The sequence below is a fragment of the Hemiscyllium ocellatum genome, chromosome 24, assembly GCF_020745735.1.
Source record: "Hemiscyllium ocellatum isolate sHemOce1 chromosome 24, sHemOce1.pat.X.cur, whole genome shotgun sequence".
Lineage (NCBI taxonomy): Eukaryota > Metazoa > Chordata > Chondrichthyes > Orectolobiformes > Hemiscylliidae > Hemiscyllium > Hemiscyllium ocellatum.
This window is the reverse complement of record NC_083424.1, coordinates 1,869,279-1,885,403: the sequence shown is the minus strand read 5'-3', so window position 1 is coordinate 1,885,403 and position 16,125 is coordinate 1,869,279. Positions and strand designations below refer to the sequence as shown.

Sequence of the window (16,125 nt, the reverse complement as noted above, 5' to 3'; positions counted from 1 at the left end):
TGGTGCACCTGGAATGTCAGGGGGAGTAATTCGCCAGTTAAAAGGAAGAAAATATTATCAAATCTTAAGAAGGAGAGAGTTGATATAGCTCTCCTACAGGAGACACACCTGTCGGATAAAGAACACTTAAAATTACGACAGGGCGGATTTGATCAGGCCTTTTTTTCCTCTTTTAATTCAAAAAGCAGGGGAGTCGTTATCCTTGTCCGGAAGAACTTCCCTTTGAAAATTCTAAATCAGATAAAAGACGAATCTGGACGATATATTTTGATTAAAGCCCTCATGAATGGAGAGGAATATGGGATCTTAAATGTGTACTGCCCCCCGGCACACCCCTTTAAATTCATAACGGAAGCTTTTTCAAAACTGATGGCCTTTGGTGCCCGTCATACAATTATAGGGTGAGACTTTAATTGTATTATGGATCCGGAAATAGACAGGATTCCCAAGAGTGCCTTAGACTTAGACTTACAGTGTGGAAACAGGCCCTTCGGCCCAACAAGTCCACACCGACCCGCCGAAGCGCAACCCACCCATGCCCCTACATTTACCCCTTACCTATCACTACGGGCAATTTAGCTTGGCCAATTCACCTGACCCGCACATCTTTGGACTGTGGGAGGAAACCGGAGCACCCGGAGGAAACCCACGCAGACACGGGGAGAACGTGCAAACTCCACACAGTCAGTCGCCTGAGTCGGGAATTGAACCCGGGTCTCTGGTGCTGTGAGGCAGCAGTGCTAACCACTGTGCCACTGTGCCGCTGGAGTATCTCCCAGATCTAGACAACTGGCGGACCTGAATAAAGAATTAGGATTGGTAGATGTATGGAGATGTCTCCATCCACAGGGTAGAGATTTTTCTTTCTACTCTAATCCACATAAATGTCACACAAGAATTGATATGTTTTTTGCCCCATCGATTTTTCTAAACTCTATAGCAACCTGTAAAATAGGTACTATAGCAATCTCGGACCATGCCGCTGTATACATGGAAACTAAGGTAAAGAACAATGGGACATCCGCTCGGCATTGGCGTATGGACACCTTCCTGATAGAAGATAGCAAATTTTTAAAGTACTTCTCCCAAGAACTTAAAAACTTCTTTAGAAATTAATACTGGTACGGCTAGCAATCCGTCAATGATGTGGGAGACCATCAAAGCTTATGCACGAGGTTTGATCATCTCCTATTCAGCGACCCAGAGGAAAATGAAGGGAGAGCAACAGCGTCTGCTCGAAGCTCGCCTAAAAGCAGCCGAAACAGCATACGCTGATAGACCTTCGATCACAAAATTGCAGAGGATTACAGCTCTTAGGACAGCTTTAAACACCGCGCTTACTCAAACAGCTAAAAGGGAAATATTATTTGCGAAACAAAGATTATATGAATATGGCGACAAACCGGGTAGATACTTAGCATTTCTTGCAAAGAAAAAGAAAGCCCCTCAAACTATTCCGACCATCAAGGAAAGTACAGGTACCCTGACTCATGATCATAAAAAGATCAATGCGACCTTTAAAGAATTTTATTCTGAACTATATAGATCGCAGGATTGTGAAGATAGGATTAGGAGGATGCATTTTTAAAAAATTTGACCTTCCCGGGCCTGACTCCGGAACAGGTGTCGGCCCTAAATACCCCTTTAACAGTCCAAGAAATACTTGAGGCAATTAGGCAACTTCAGAGCGGAAAAGCACCGGGCCCGGATGGTTTTCAAGCTGAATTCTATAAAGAATTTACAGGAATATTGGTTGACCCACTTATGGATATGTATAATTTTGCGCATAGTCAGGTCTGTCTCCCGCCCACGCTGAAAGAAGCAAATATTTCTCTTGTCCTCAAAAAAGGAAACGACCCAGAAGATTGTGCATCTTACAGACCAATATCCTTACTAAATGTAGACTTTAAAATTCTCTCAAAAATGTTAGCACTAAGACTAGAAAGGGTACTGCCATATATTATAAAGGAGGACCAGACGGGATTTATTAAGGGCCGCAGATCATCCAATAATATCAGAAGGGTCTTGAATATGATCCAAGCCTGTCATCAGGGAAAGATACCAGGAGTAGTAATTTCATTGGATGCGGAAAAGGCATTCGATAGGGTTGAATGGTCATATTTATTTTACACATTGGAAAGGTTTGGCGTTGGACAGGTGTTTACCAAATGGGTTTCAACATTGTATAATGACCCCAAAGCAGCTGTTATTACTAATGGGTTAAGATCAGATGGCTTCAGTGTGGGTAGGGGCTGCCGTCAAGGATGTCCTCTCTCACCATTGTTGTTTACACTGATAATCGAACCATTAGCAGAAGCCATCCGGACTGATCCTAATATAACGGCCCCGAGGATTGGTACAGGTAAACACAAAATTACCCTCTATGCAGATGACGTTCTCTTATTCCTCAGTAATCCTTTAATGTCAGTGCCTCGTCTAATTCAAGTTATTAATACATTTAGTGCATTCTCAGGCTATAAAATTAATTTTTCAAAATCGGAAGCCATGCCAATGGGTGATCTGGCTATGATACCCCACTTAATGGACGGATCCCCTTTTCCCTTCCGTTGGTCCCTGGAGGGCTTCTTATATTTAGGTATTTTTATCACGCCAGTATTTGATCAGCTGTATAGGGCTAATTTTGTACAATTAATGGAAAGGATAAGGCAGGACCTCCAGCGATGGAGAGACCTTCCGATTTCCTGGCTAGGGAGAATAGCATTAATTAAAATGAATGTTCTGCCCCGTCTCTTATATCCTATGAGAATGCTCCTGCTGATGCTGCCAAAGCTAGCCCTACGTAAATTATATGGCTGGTTGGGCTCCTTTATTTGGAACCATAGACGGCCCCTTATTAAGCTGAAGAAGCTACAGCTTCCACAGGCAAGGGGAGGACTGGACTTCCCAGACTTTAGGAAATATCAGTTAAGCTCCCTACTAAGTTACATAGCTGATTGGGTTTCATCTGATCCACAATCAATTTGGCTGGATATCGAAGCCTCCCAAGTAAAATACCCACTTATTAACCTTTTATTTTCAGATAAGAGGAAAATCATTACAGACCACTGTAAAAATCCCATAATATTAAACACAATTAAGGCCTGGAATATAATGCGGCAAAATGAGGGTAACTCACATAAAACATCCCCCCATGCACCAATAGTAGGCGCATGGGGATTCCAACCGGGATTACAGATGCCACCTTTAAACTCTGGAGATCCAGGGGCATCTCATGCTTAGGGGACCTATTTAAAGATGGGATCCTGATGTCCTTTGAGCAGCTGCGTCTGAAATTCGGAATACCTAATGGGGATCTCTTTCGATACTTCCAAGTTCGAGATTATATACAGAGGAAGACTACATTAATAGATAGTCTTTATAAATCAGACAGAGAACGTAATGTCTTACGACCAGCGGGGGCATCCTCCGTTAGTACTATATACCATTTGCTACATGATGGAGTCTCAGGAGACATGGATGACCTGCTTAAAACATGGGAGCAGGACTTGGGGCTAGAAATCTTTGAGGATATGTGGAATGACATTTGGGAAAATGCTAGAAGAATTGCTATCTGTAACAGAACTCAGGCTATCCAACTAAAGATACTTCATAGGGCCCATATAGCTCCGGCTCGACTGGCAAAATTTAAGGCAGGAGCATCTCCAATGTGTCCTAAATGCAAAATAGAGGTGGGTACTCTTGCACATTGTCTGTGGACTTGTCAGAAAATCCGCAGATACTGGACTAAAGTGGCAAATACCCTGACAGAAATTTTAGGAACGGAAATTAGGGTGGACCCTGTATCTCTCCTTTTGGGCTTTTCGAACCTCTCATCTCTGGATATGCATGGGAAGAGACTATTTTCTATTCTCTCTTTCTGTGCAAGGAAAAATATTTTGGTGAACTGGGTGGCTGAGGGCCCCCCTGGACTTTCAAATTGGCACAGATTAATTATGGAATATATCCCCCTTGACTTCCTCACAAATACGGTGCACCGAAAGACTGAATTATTTTATAAAATATGGCAGCCCTTTTTGAATTATATAAATGCAGATATTTCGGCTATCCTAACAAGGGCTTTTATTTAGTGAAGATTTCAGACCGGCTGCTCCGGGGCCCCTTGGGAGAGGAATCCTGCGCGAATAAGGGTTTTATTATATTTGATGTTTATACATTCCGAGCATGTAAGAGACTTAGGTATACACTCTGGTTAGTTATAGGTTAGATTAGTAGAGAGTTGAGTTTTTTTTTCTTTTTTTTTTCGGTTTTTTTTTCCTTTTTTTGTTTTCTTTCTTTCTCTTTTCTTTGTTAAATTATGACTATTGTATATATGATTTAATTGTACATCAATGTTTGTATTTGAGAGTTTTGTTTATTTTTGTAAATTTGCAAAAATGTTAAATTTCAATAAAAATATCTACAAAAAAAAGTATCAAAAGAAAGAAATCAACATTTAAAAGTAAAACTCCGAATTATAATACTTTGTATCAATTTGCATGAATTATGTTAAGCATGTTTGGAAAAGGTGCAAGAATAGTGAACTATATTTAACATAAAAACAGTACGTTCCCACTTTGATTTAAAGACATTAAGAAAATTGCATACAAAACCAAAGGGTTTCTTTTTATTTGCCTTTTTGTAACAGCTTGTGATGAGTGGAATTTTTTCTTCTGATATACTATATTTAGTTTCAATAAAGTTACTTTTAAAACAAACTTTAACTTAAGATGTATAGATGAAAAAATGTTTTTGGCTAATGATTCTCATCATAAAAGTTTCTAATAGCACATTCAGAATCATTCATCATCTCAGCGACACTAGAAGCAATAATTGCCATAACAGTAGAACCTGATCCTGAAACCAAAGGCATTAGCCATAAATATTGTGTGGTTATATACCACTCCTACAAGTTTATTTTGAGGAAAATGATAGTTTTTGTTAAAACAATTTGAAAATCTCAAGTATACAACAACTACCCTTTCTCATGAAAATACAATGCAATTGGAAAAGGTTTAGAGTGCAAACATGAGGAGCCAACATTTATATGAAGCTGCAGCCTAGTCCTAGTTTCACAGACCTGAGAAAATCTCTAGAAAACTGAAAGATTAGGAACACCTAACAAATGCCTTTAAGACTGTGAAAGGTTTAACAAGATAGATTGTAAAAATGTGATATTTCCAGTTGAGAAGTCCATAATTCGAATTGTAAATTCAAGATAGGAATAAATCAAGATTGTAAAAGAAACTGTTCTTACTCCTGAAGGTGAGATGTGGAATGCATTACTACAGGAGCTGGTGTGGAAAACAGCACTGATGCAATTAAGATGGAGCTCGATCAGTTCATGAGAGAGAAAATAAAGCTGTGTTAAAGTGGTGGGATGAAGAGGTGGAAAGACATTTGTGCTGATCTTAAATGCTGCCAAATGGCCTTTTCTACAACTTCAAAGTCTACTAAATTCAAAGCAAATGTACTGCACTTAGCTTGTTCCTAAATAAAGCTGGCCTTATCAGATAAAACATTCAAATTTGGTTTTGCTCGAGACAGGAACAGTTTCTCTCCCAAGGCAGAAAATCAACTATCTCCAATCTGTTCATTAGATTATCAAAGTTTATTTCCTGGTCAGAATTTCAAAATAAAAATGTCACTGAAAATACACTGTTTGAACTCAATAAAATGACAATAATGGCAACGAAAATTCATTTAAGGCTTCATTATATTTCTTGAGTCTAGAGTCTTGAGAAATGGGGTATAGCTATTTTTAAAGCCCCATCTACTTCTTCATCAAAATTTAGCCAGTGACAAAAAAACCAGAGCAAATTTAAAATACAATTCTCTTCTCATGTCAAATAACAGACACCCAAAAACAGTTTCACAACAGCAGTTGATGCAATTGGTTAAAAACTCAAAAACAAAATTAAAGCAGTTTAAAAGAAAAAGCACTGGCCCAGATTTTATAGTCAGTAATTGCAGACCATGAAAAAAAATCTGCCGACATAAGATCTAGCAGTCTCCAGTTCCTATTTCCCAATGTTAATTTTATTCTGCTTTCAGTTGGAGGGGAGCTTTGGTATCCAGCAACAATGAATTATCAAGCAGGCTAAACAGCTAATCAGTGAAAAATCAAATGCTACAAGTCAGAAAGTAAAAGGTTGTCACTTTTTCTCATTTTACAGCAAAAAAATTGGGGAACACATGAAAACTGAAATATCAAACTTTTTTAAAAATCTGGAAAGTTTTTGCCTAGATTGGGAAACCTCTGACATGTATACATTAGCTTTTCAGAGCCAGAAAGGGTGTTCAACAGTAACTGAATGATAATGGACAGTTACATTGCATTCAAAGTATAAAATTAACAGTGTTCACATCGAGACTAAGAAAACAAATTTTTCATTTGCCAGGGCTTCAACTGTGCTCCCTATGAAGCAGGGAATGGTTGACAACCACACATGGATTGCCACATTGTACTGCACCTGATGAGATGCTGGAGGTTGCTCTCAGTGAAGCAATTGCTATCTTTGCATTCTTAAACTGTCAGTACAACCACAAAATCTGGAGTATTCATCTATTGTATTGAACGTGTTTTACACTAATGGGAAGTTTTCCACGCTGAATACCAACTTGGGGAAGACTTAAATGTACATCACCAAGAATGGCGGGAAGCACAATAACTGTGAGCTAGCCAAATCAACTGAAAGACAACTTCTAGATTGAGGCTGTGGCAAGTGGGAATCTAAAAAGGGAAAATTACTTGACATCATCTTCACTAATCTGCCCATGACAGTACAGGTAGGCATAACCACTGAATATTCCTTTAGAGAATGTTTGTAATGTCACACAACACAATGGAGGGCATTCCTCAAAGTGAACTTGGGACTGGACAGAGTTTGCAGCAGTCAGTATCACTGCAATGATGACTGGGAGCAAAGTTTCGTTTATGCCATTCAGCCAGAGATTCCATGTTTACTGACCAGCATTGACTTCCAGTTTCTGAAGCGGTTGCCATGGATGGACCTCAAAAGGTCAGATCAGCAGAAAAAAAAATTAGAAGGAACACTGACGAAAAGAAGCATGCAGCAATCAGTATCACTTTGAAGCATGCTGAGAAGACTGCACAGCCGTTAGCATCACTATGAAGTAGAGTGGGAGGTGTGCACAGCGGTCAGCATCGCAGTGGAACAGACTGGGAACAATGTGCAACAGTGAGCATCACTGTGAACCAGACTGATCAAGACTAAAACAGTGCAAGGTATAGCACTTTCATAAAAAGAATGGACCTTTCAAACAATGGATCAGCAACTTCATAAAGAGAACAGCAGACCTGCATTAGAAAGGCAGCAATAGCAGGAGATACAAACGGGTGGCTCAGAGCCACGTCTTCAAGTTGTGTCTTCCTATGAAAGCCAAAATATGACACCACAGGAAAACAGGTAGGTAACAAAGATCTTCCAAGTCTTCTGTTGACCAAAGGAGATGTTATCACAGCTGAAATTCACCTTTTAAATATTTAACATCCAAATATTAAATAATATTTAATATAGGAGGAGTCGGTATGATCCAGGGTGACCACTTCTGCAGCAAGTGTTGGTTGCTCCAGAAATCCAGGCTGAGACTTGTTGAGCTATAGATATCGAAATACATGAGGGAGGGGAAGTAGCACTGGGACACTATATTTCAGGAGGCATTCCTGATTAATTACATCAAATACTAGGGCAATACAGCATGACTAAGTGAGGCAGAATTTAGCTTCAGAGGAACCTCAGCCAGTTCCCTTACACAACAGAAACAAGATTCTTGCTGCTGGTGTGAAGGAAGGGATAGACTGCAGGGAAGATGAGCAAACAGTGTAACAATACAGGATCATTTATGTGTCTGTGTGTGAGGGAGGAGAGAGAGACAGACAGACACAGACAGAGTGAGAGTGAGAGAAGGGAGAAAAATGTTGTTGTTGAAGTAACAGTAAATAGCATTGTTGGGGTAAAGGAGATTGTTCACTGCAGCAAAGACATAATCAAAGGTTATATCACATACTTGGAACCAACGAGAAGAGCATCTCTTCTGCACTGGAGAGAAACAGAGTGGGAAAGGAAGGACCCAGTTATCATGGTCCACCGAGATACCAACAACATAGGCAGGACAACAAAACACTTAGCAAATATGAGCACTTGATGGGCCAAGGAATGGCAGATGGAGTTTAATTTAGATAAAAGCGAGGTGCTGCATTTTGGTAGGGCAAATCAGGACAGAACTTACAGACTTAAAGATTAGGCCCTGGGGAGAGTTGCCGAACAGAGAGACCTCGAAGTGCAGGTTCAAAGTTCCTTAAAAGTGGAGTTCCAGATAGACAGGATAGTGAAGATATTGTTGGGCGGGCATGTTGCAGCTGTACAGGACATTGGTTAGGCCACTTTTGGAATTCTGTGTTCAATTCTGGTCATCCTGCTTTGGAAAGATGTTGTGAAACTTGAAAGGGTTCAGAGAAGATTTACAAGGATATTGCCAGGGTTAGACACTAAATAAGCTGGGATGTTTTTGCCCAGAGAATCGGAGGCCAAGGGGTGACCTTATACAGGTTTATAAAATCATGAAGGGCATGGATAAGGTAAATAGTCAAAGTCTTTTCCCCAAGGTAGGGAATCCAAAACTAGAGGGCATAGGTTTAAGGTGAGAGGGGAAAGATTTAAAAAAAAGAGACCTAAGGGGAAATGTTTTCGTGAAGAGGGTGGGATGTGTATGAATCACAGAATCATAGAATTCCTACATTGTGTAAACAAGCCTGAGGCCCAACAAGTCCACACTGACCGTCTGAAGAGTAACCCACCCAGACTCATTCCCCTACCCTATTACTCTACGTTTACCATTGATGCATGCACCTAACCTACACATCCCTGAATACTATGGGCAATTTAGCATGGCCAAATCACCTCACCTGCACATTGTTAGACTGTGGGAGGAAACTGAAGCACCCTGAAGTAGCCTACACAGACAGAGGGAGAACATGCAAACACCACAGAGTTGCCGGAGGCTGGAATTAAACTTGGGACCCTGGTGCTGTGAGGCAGCAGTGCTAGCCACTGAGCCGCCCTAAAATGAACTGCCAGAGGAAGTGGAAGCACGTACAATTACAACATTTAAAAGGCATCGGATTTTAATGAATGAATAGGAAGGGTTTACAGGGACATGGGCCAAATGCTTGCAAATGAAACTATGGTCTGTGTTGTACATATGCATGATTGAGGGCTAAATTCAAAAGCAGAACTACAAAAGTTATGTATGGATTCCTACCAGAACCACATGCAAATTGGTGTAGGTTAAAGAGGACTAATAATTAGATTTGCGAGGAGAAAGCGAGGTCTGCAGATGCTGGAGATCAGAGCTGAAAATGTGTTGCTGGAAAAGCGCAGCAGGTCAGACAGCATCCAAGGAATAGGAAATTCGACATTTCGGGCATAAACCCTTTCCTGAAGAAGGGCTTATGCCTGAAACGTCAAATTTCCTGTTCCTTGGATGCTGCCTGACCTGCTGCGCTTTTCCAGCAACACATTTTCAGCTAATAATTAGATTTAACTAGTAATGGGTTGAAAGGTTATAGGGAGCAGACAGAAAAGTGATCAAGAACGAACAAGAGGAGATTGGCCATGATCATATTAAATGGCAGAGCCAGCTCAAGGGGCTGAGTTGCCTATTCCTTGTCCTTTTTAAGGGTCTCACCTGGCTCAAAGACTGGTGAGAGAGAAATGGATTACAATTCGTGGAGTACTAGCTCAAGGGAAAAAGAGAAATGATCCATTGGGACAGGCTTCATTTCAACCATGCTGGGACCAATGTCTTGCTAAATCGTACAATTGTGGATAGGGAATGAAATTATTTAGGGTGGGGGAAGATTCAATTGAAGGAAAGTTTAGAAAATCAAAAAGAAACGATACATCATAATAAAGAGGTGAATGATAATCAAAGTTAGATACGAAAGGTAGAAAATAGTGGAAGAGTGAAGCAAAAGTTAGAACCAGAGAGAGCAATCATAAAAAGTTTAAGGCTGCTTATCTGAATCATGCAACATTTGTAATAAGAGGAGTTGATACCACACAGGGTGGTAGAGGCTTGGAACGCTCTCTCATAATTGGAAATTGATGCCAGATCAGTTATCAGTTTTAAATCTGAGATAGTTTTTTTTTGTTTAGCAAAGGTATTAAGGGATATGGACCAAAGGCAGGTAGCTGTTCTTATATTTCTAAATAAAACACAATTAGTATGACTTGATAGCTATTACAGAGATTTTGAAGAAGGCTGCAAATTCAATATTCGAGAGTATTTCACATTCCAGAAGAATAGGCAAAAAAGAAACAGAGATGGGAAGACTTGTTAATAAATAATGATATCAGTATGTTGGGGAGTAATGGTAAAGATGCAAGTGATCATGGTGTGGAATACATTTGCATGGACATCAGGAATGGAATGGCAAGGGAAAGAAGTCACTATTAAGAGTTTTCTATAGGCCCTGAACAGTTGCCTCACTACAGGGGAAAGTATAAACCAATATATAATGGAGGCGTATAAAAGGTTTGTATATTGAATGGACAAATCAAACGAGCAAGGGTTATTTGGAAGATGAATTTCCACAGTCCTAAATAAAACAAATAAATGAATACAACTTAATAGCTATTACCGAGATGTGGTTACATGGTAAGCAAGACTGCAAACTCAATAGTCAAAAGGTAAATATAAACAAAAAGGGAACCTACCTGAGAATTGGCTGTTTTAAATCTAGCAACATGTAACAGGATGAGATTAATAATAGATCACGTAATGAAGGATCCTCTCGGGGATAGTAATCACAACCTGAGACATAGAATTTGAGTCTCAGGGAGAGAAACCCAAGTCCACATCTTAAATAAGGGCAATTAGAGAGCTACGAAGAGAGAGTTACGTAAAGTGGGCTGAAAAAACGGATTAAGACAAAAGTCGGTGGATGAGCAGTGGCAAACATTTAAACAGATATTTCACAACACTAACCAAATATTTTTTCCGGGTCAAAAGACCCAATGAGAAGGATGAACCACTTGTGGTTAATATAGTCAAGGCAAGTATCCAATCAAGAACTAAGCAATACAAAGGAGCAAAAATTAGGTAGGCCTGGGGTTTTGGAATTATTTTAAGAATCAGATGTATTATAAAAAGATGAAAAAATGGGAAACAGGTAAGAAAAAAAAACAAGGAAATGAAAGATAATTTAAGCAAAGATTTTGCACTGGTCTTCAAGAGACTATAAAGATTCCAAAGGTAGCGGATAAGTAAGATGTTAATGGGAAGAAGGATCCTGTAACAGTCTCTATCACAAGGTACAAATTATTTGAGAAACTAATGAGACTAAAAGCAGACAAGCCCACAGCATGTGACGGCCTGCATCCGAAGATCTTAAAGGAAGAGGCTGCAGAGATAATGGAGGCATTGATCAAAATTTCCCCGAATTTACTGGATTCAAGGAACGTTGCTTCAGATTTGGAAGCTACTAATGTGACACCCATATTCAAGAAGTGAGGGAAACAGAAAATTGAAAACTATAAGTCAGTTAACCTAACACCTGCCATTAGGAAAATGCTTGAGTCCATTATTAAGATATATAGTATTTGGACATATAGAAAAGCTTAATGCAATTAAAGTCAACATGATTCTGTGAAAGGGAAATAATGTTCGACAAATTTATTGGAATTCCTTGAGGAGACAACAAGCAAAAGGTAGATGCAGTGTGTTTGGATTTTCCAAAAGGCATTCCTAAGAAATACAAACTAGCAGGACTGGCTATTTGGCCTTTTGAGCCTGCTTCTCCATTCAGTAAAAAATGAGGTCTGCAGATGCTGGAGATCACAGCTGCAAATGTGTTGCTGGTCAAAGCACAGCAGGCCAGGCAGCATCTCAGGAATAGAGAATTCGACGTTTCGAGCATAAGCCCTTCATCAGGAATTCCTGATGAAGGGCTTATGCTCGAAACGTCGAATTCTCTATTCCTGAGATGCTGCCTGGCCTGCTGTGCTTTGACCAGCAACACATTTGCAGCTGCTTCTCCATTCAATATGATCCTCTATCTCAATGCCATATTCCTACTTTCTCCCCTTGGCCTCTTCAAAATCTGAAAATCTACTGATCTCTGAATTGAATATATTTTAGTGATTTGGTCGCCACAGTCTTCTGCAGTCAAGTATTCCACAGGTTTGCGACTCTTAGACGTTTGGACAATTAGATGAATAGGAAAGATTTAGAAGGAAAGGCTAAGGCACTTGGGGCTGTTTTCATTGGAGAAAAGAAGGTTTAGGGGTGACTTGATAGAGGTATACAAGATGATTAGGGGTTTAGATACGGTTGACCATGAGAACCTTTTGCCACGTATGGAGTCAGCTATTACGAGGGGGCATAGCTTTAAATTAAGGGGTGGTAGGTATAGGACTGATATTAGGGGTAGATTCTTTACTCAGCGAGTCGTGAGTTCATGGAATGCCCTGCCAGTAACAGTGGTGGACTCTCCCTCTTTATGGGCATTTAAACGGGCATTGGATAGGCATATGGAGGATAGTGGGCTAATGTAGGTTAGGTGGGCTTGGATCGGCGCAACACCGAGAGCCGAAGGGCCTGTACTGTGCTGTATTTTTCTATGTTCCATGTTCTAAGGAAATGGACCAAACCCAGGCAAATGGGACTAGTTTAATTTGGGAAACCTGATTGGCATGGACCAAAGAGACTGGTTCCATGCCGTATGATTCAGTCTGAAATGATCAACCCAATATCCTGAGACTGTGACCTTTGGGTCTAAATATTCCAACCAAGGGAATTATCTTTCCTATTCTTGTCTGTAAAACCTGTTCGAATTTTATATTGTTTTAGGGTGCCAAATTATTGAATGACATAGGAGATGATGTATTAGTATGGATTGTGGATTGGTTAACACAGAAGGAAGAGTCCTGATTAACGGGACTTTTTCAGGTTGGAAAGATATAGCTACTGGACTACAATTAGGATTAGTCTTAGAGCTTCAAATATTTATTATCTACATTAATTCAGAAGAGAGGGCATAATGTGATATCTCCAAATTTGCTGACAAAACCAGGTGGGGAGGCATGTTGTGCTGAGGACATTGGGAATCTGCAATGGGACACTGACAGGGTGAGCGACTGGCAAAAACTCAGCAGGTGGACTTTAATGTATTCAAGGGTGAGGTAGCAGAATCAAAAGTAGACTACGAGAAAGATGCCAAAAGAAGTGTAGTGCAGAGAAGTCTCTTTGTTCCTGTTCACGAAACACAAGATTAGCATGCACGCCCAGCAAGCAGTTAAGATGGCAAATGTGATTTTTTTTTGTCTTTGTTGCTAGGGGTTTGGAGCTTTAAAATAGGAAAGTTCAGTTACAATTATAGTGTGTTGGTGAGGGCCCACCTGGAGTACTGCACATAAATGCGGGACAAAATCTAAAATGAATATACTGGCATGGGAGGCAGTTCAAAAGAGGTTCACCTACCTGATTCCTGGGATGAAAGGGTTGGCTTACTAAGAACTACTAAACAGTTTAAGTCTTTATTAATTCAAATTTAGAAAAATGAAGGGGGGCTAGACAGGATAGATTTGAGATAATGCTTCCACTATCAGAGGAATCTCAAAGTAATGAACACACTGACAGAACAAGGGAATACTCATTTAAAATTACATTGTAAAGGAATTGGTTCTCCCTCAGCACAATGATTGTCTGGAATTCTTAACCCCAGAAGCCAGATCATAACGAACTTAAAAAAGGTGAAGGACAGATGTTTTAAGTATTAGAAAGCTGACAACTATGAAAGAGAAATACACCAGGTCCTACACACCCCTTCCCCCCCGGGGTCCCACCCAGGGTCCCAGACTCCCACCCCACCGGGGTCACACACCCTCCAGGGGCCCCAGACTCTCTCCCCTCCCACAGGGGTTCCCACCCTCATTCACCGGGGGTCACACCCTGTCACCCCTCCCCGGGTTCCTCCCCCGGTTGCCCACCCTCTCACTGTGACCCCGGCGATGGGGGGTGTTCCCAGTTTGATTTAATTTTAAAGGTAACTGACAGTCACGAGCGCGGGCGCGGGTGCTGCCGCGTGCCGGGGCCGGGGCCGGGGCCGCTTTACCCCCAACCCCCCGGCGCCTGTTTCCCAGTAAAACACAGTGCGCTCACCTCCTCACCTCCCGGAGACACTCCGCCCGCCCGCCCGCCGGCCGAGCTGCGGGACGTCCTCGCCAGGCCACTTCACTCATACTGCCCTTCGCCCTTTCCGTCCACTCACACGGAGTTGTGTCAGTCCGGGGTCGCCGCTGTGGACACTCCCGGCCCCCTCACCGTCCAGCCCAGAGCCGCTCCGACCAACTGCCGGGGGTGGCGGTGGCGGCTCCCCGGGAGGACAGCGCCACCTGCAGCGCAGGAGTCTTCAATGCAACAGGCAATGTGACAGCACCGCAGGAGATGGGAAGGTTGATCACGATGGGACTGCGGAATTGGGACAACACCCCAAAGCTCATGAGGCTTAATAATCAGAAAGCACAGATTATATACCACCGACAACAAGCAAAGGGAAATGATGAGTCTGACTTTTTAAACATAATCAGTTACGATGTGCAATGCACAGAGCAATGGAAGCAGGTGCAACAGTAACTTTCAAAAGAAAGTTGGATAAATACTTGGAAACCGAAAAGCAAAAATTATTGGGTATGAATAAAGACTAAAACAGCACAACTGTTTGGGGGTCTGTTTTAGAACGTCGACATACATATAGGAACCTTCCCAAACGAAAGCAATTCAAAGCATTCCAAGTGTCTCCCCCTATTGTAAATACATTTCATCCCTGATAGCATTTGCTAAATCTCTGCACCCTTACCAAGGCCTACACAATTTTTGAAAAGTGTACTACCCCTGAAATGTCCAGTGATTTAAGGAGGCTTTGCCTAATTGTTATTGTTCATGTCTGAATATTTATAAAGATTAGAATGCACTGAAGTGTGAATCTAGAAAATATTTCTGACAGCAGGTTTTGAGAACATTTGTAGCTCAGGTTGAGCTTCTGGATGTAAGTTTGCTTGCTGAGCTGGAAGGTTCGTTTTCAGACATTTTGTCATCAACCCAATGGTGGCACCAACGCAAGCAAACCTAAACACACAAATAGAAAGTGGGTCACTAACACCAGTGCTTCACCAGAGCCTCACTGATGATATTACCTAGTATGGTGACGAAACATCAGAAAATGAAACTTCCAGCTCAGCGAGCAAACTTACATCCACAATGTTGCAAACAGTATCATGGAATGACCCTCAACTCATTAGGTTAGATTACCTAGAGTGTGGAAACAGGCCCTTCAGCCCAACAAGTCCACACCAATCCTCCGAAGAGTAACCCACCCACATTTCCATCTGACTAATGCACCTAACACTATGTTTGATCTTACAGTGGGATAAAATGAGGGCTGAAGGGTCTGTACTGTGCTGCACTGTTCTACATTCTGATGTATATTTTTCTAATTTTGCTCATGACACAAAACTACGCAGAATGTGTGTTGGTTTGAAGTGAATTTAGAGAGGCTAAATGATATGGCAAAAACATAGTAGATAGAGTACAGAGTGGAAAAGTGTGAAGTTATCTACTTTGGTAGGAGGAACTGAGGTGCTGAGTTTTTCTTAGATGGTGAGAGATAAGGGAGTGTCATTTTCCAAAAGAACTTGAGCATCATTGTTCATAAATCACTGAAAGCCAACATGCAAGTACAGTAAGCAATTAAGAAGGTAAATGTTATGTCGGCATTAATTACAAGAGGATTTACTATACATAAGTGAAAATGTTTCACTTCAGTTGTCCAAAATCGTGGTGAAACTGTTTTGGTCCCCCTACTCAAGGGAGTATAGCCTTGCCATGGAGTATGAGCAGTCCAGGTTCACCAGATTAACTCCTGAGGTGCAGGACTGTCCTAAGGAGCAATTGTATTCTGGATGTAGGTTTGCTCACTGAGCTGGAAGGTTCACATTTAGACGTTTCATCACCATACTAGGTCACATCTTCAGTGAGTCTCTAGATGAAGCATAGAGTCATACAGCATGGAAACAGACCCTTTGGTCCAACCCATCCAAGCCA

General features: G+C 41.2%; 1 protein-coding gene across 4 annotated transcripts in view; it reads right to left on the bottom strand.

Annotated features, from left to right (window-relative positions):
• LOC132827008 (membrane-associated phosphatidylinositol transfer protein 2) overlaps positions 1-14,389 on the bottom strand; it is a 538,978-nt gene extending 524,589 nt beyond the window's left edge. For 3 of the 4 annotated variants that reach the window (XM_060843350.1, XM_060843356.1, XM_060843357.1), the window contains exon 1: positions 14,185-14,389. The gene's annotated coding sequence lies outside the window, so the exon portion shown is untranslated. The remainder of the gene's footprint in view (positions 1-14,184) is intronic. The other variant, XM_060843351.1, reaches the window with a different exon arrangement.
• Positions 14,390-16,125: the final 1,736 nt, after the last annotated feature.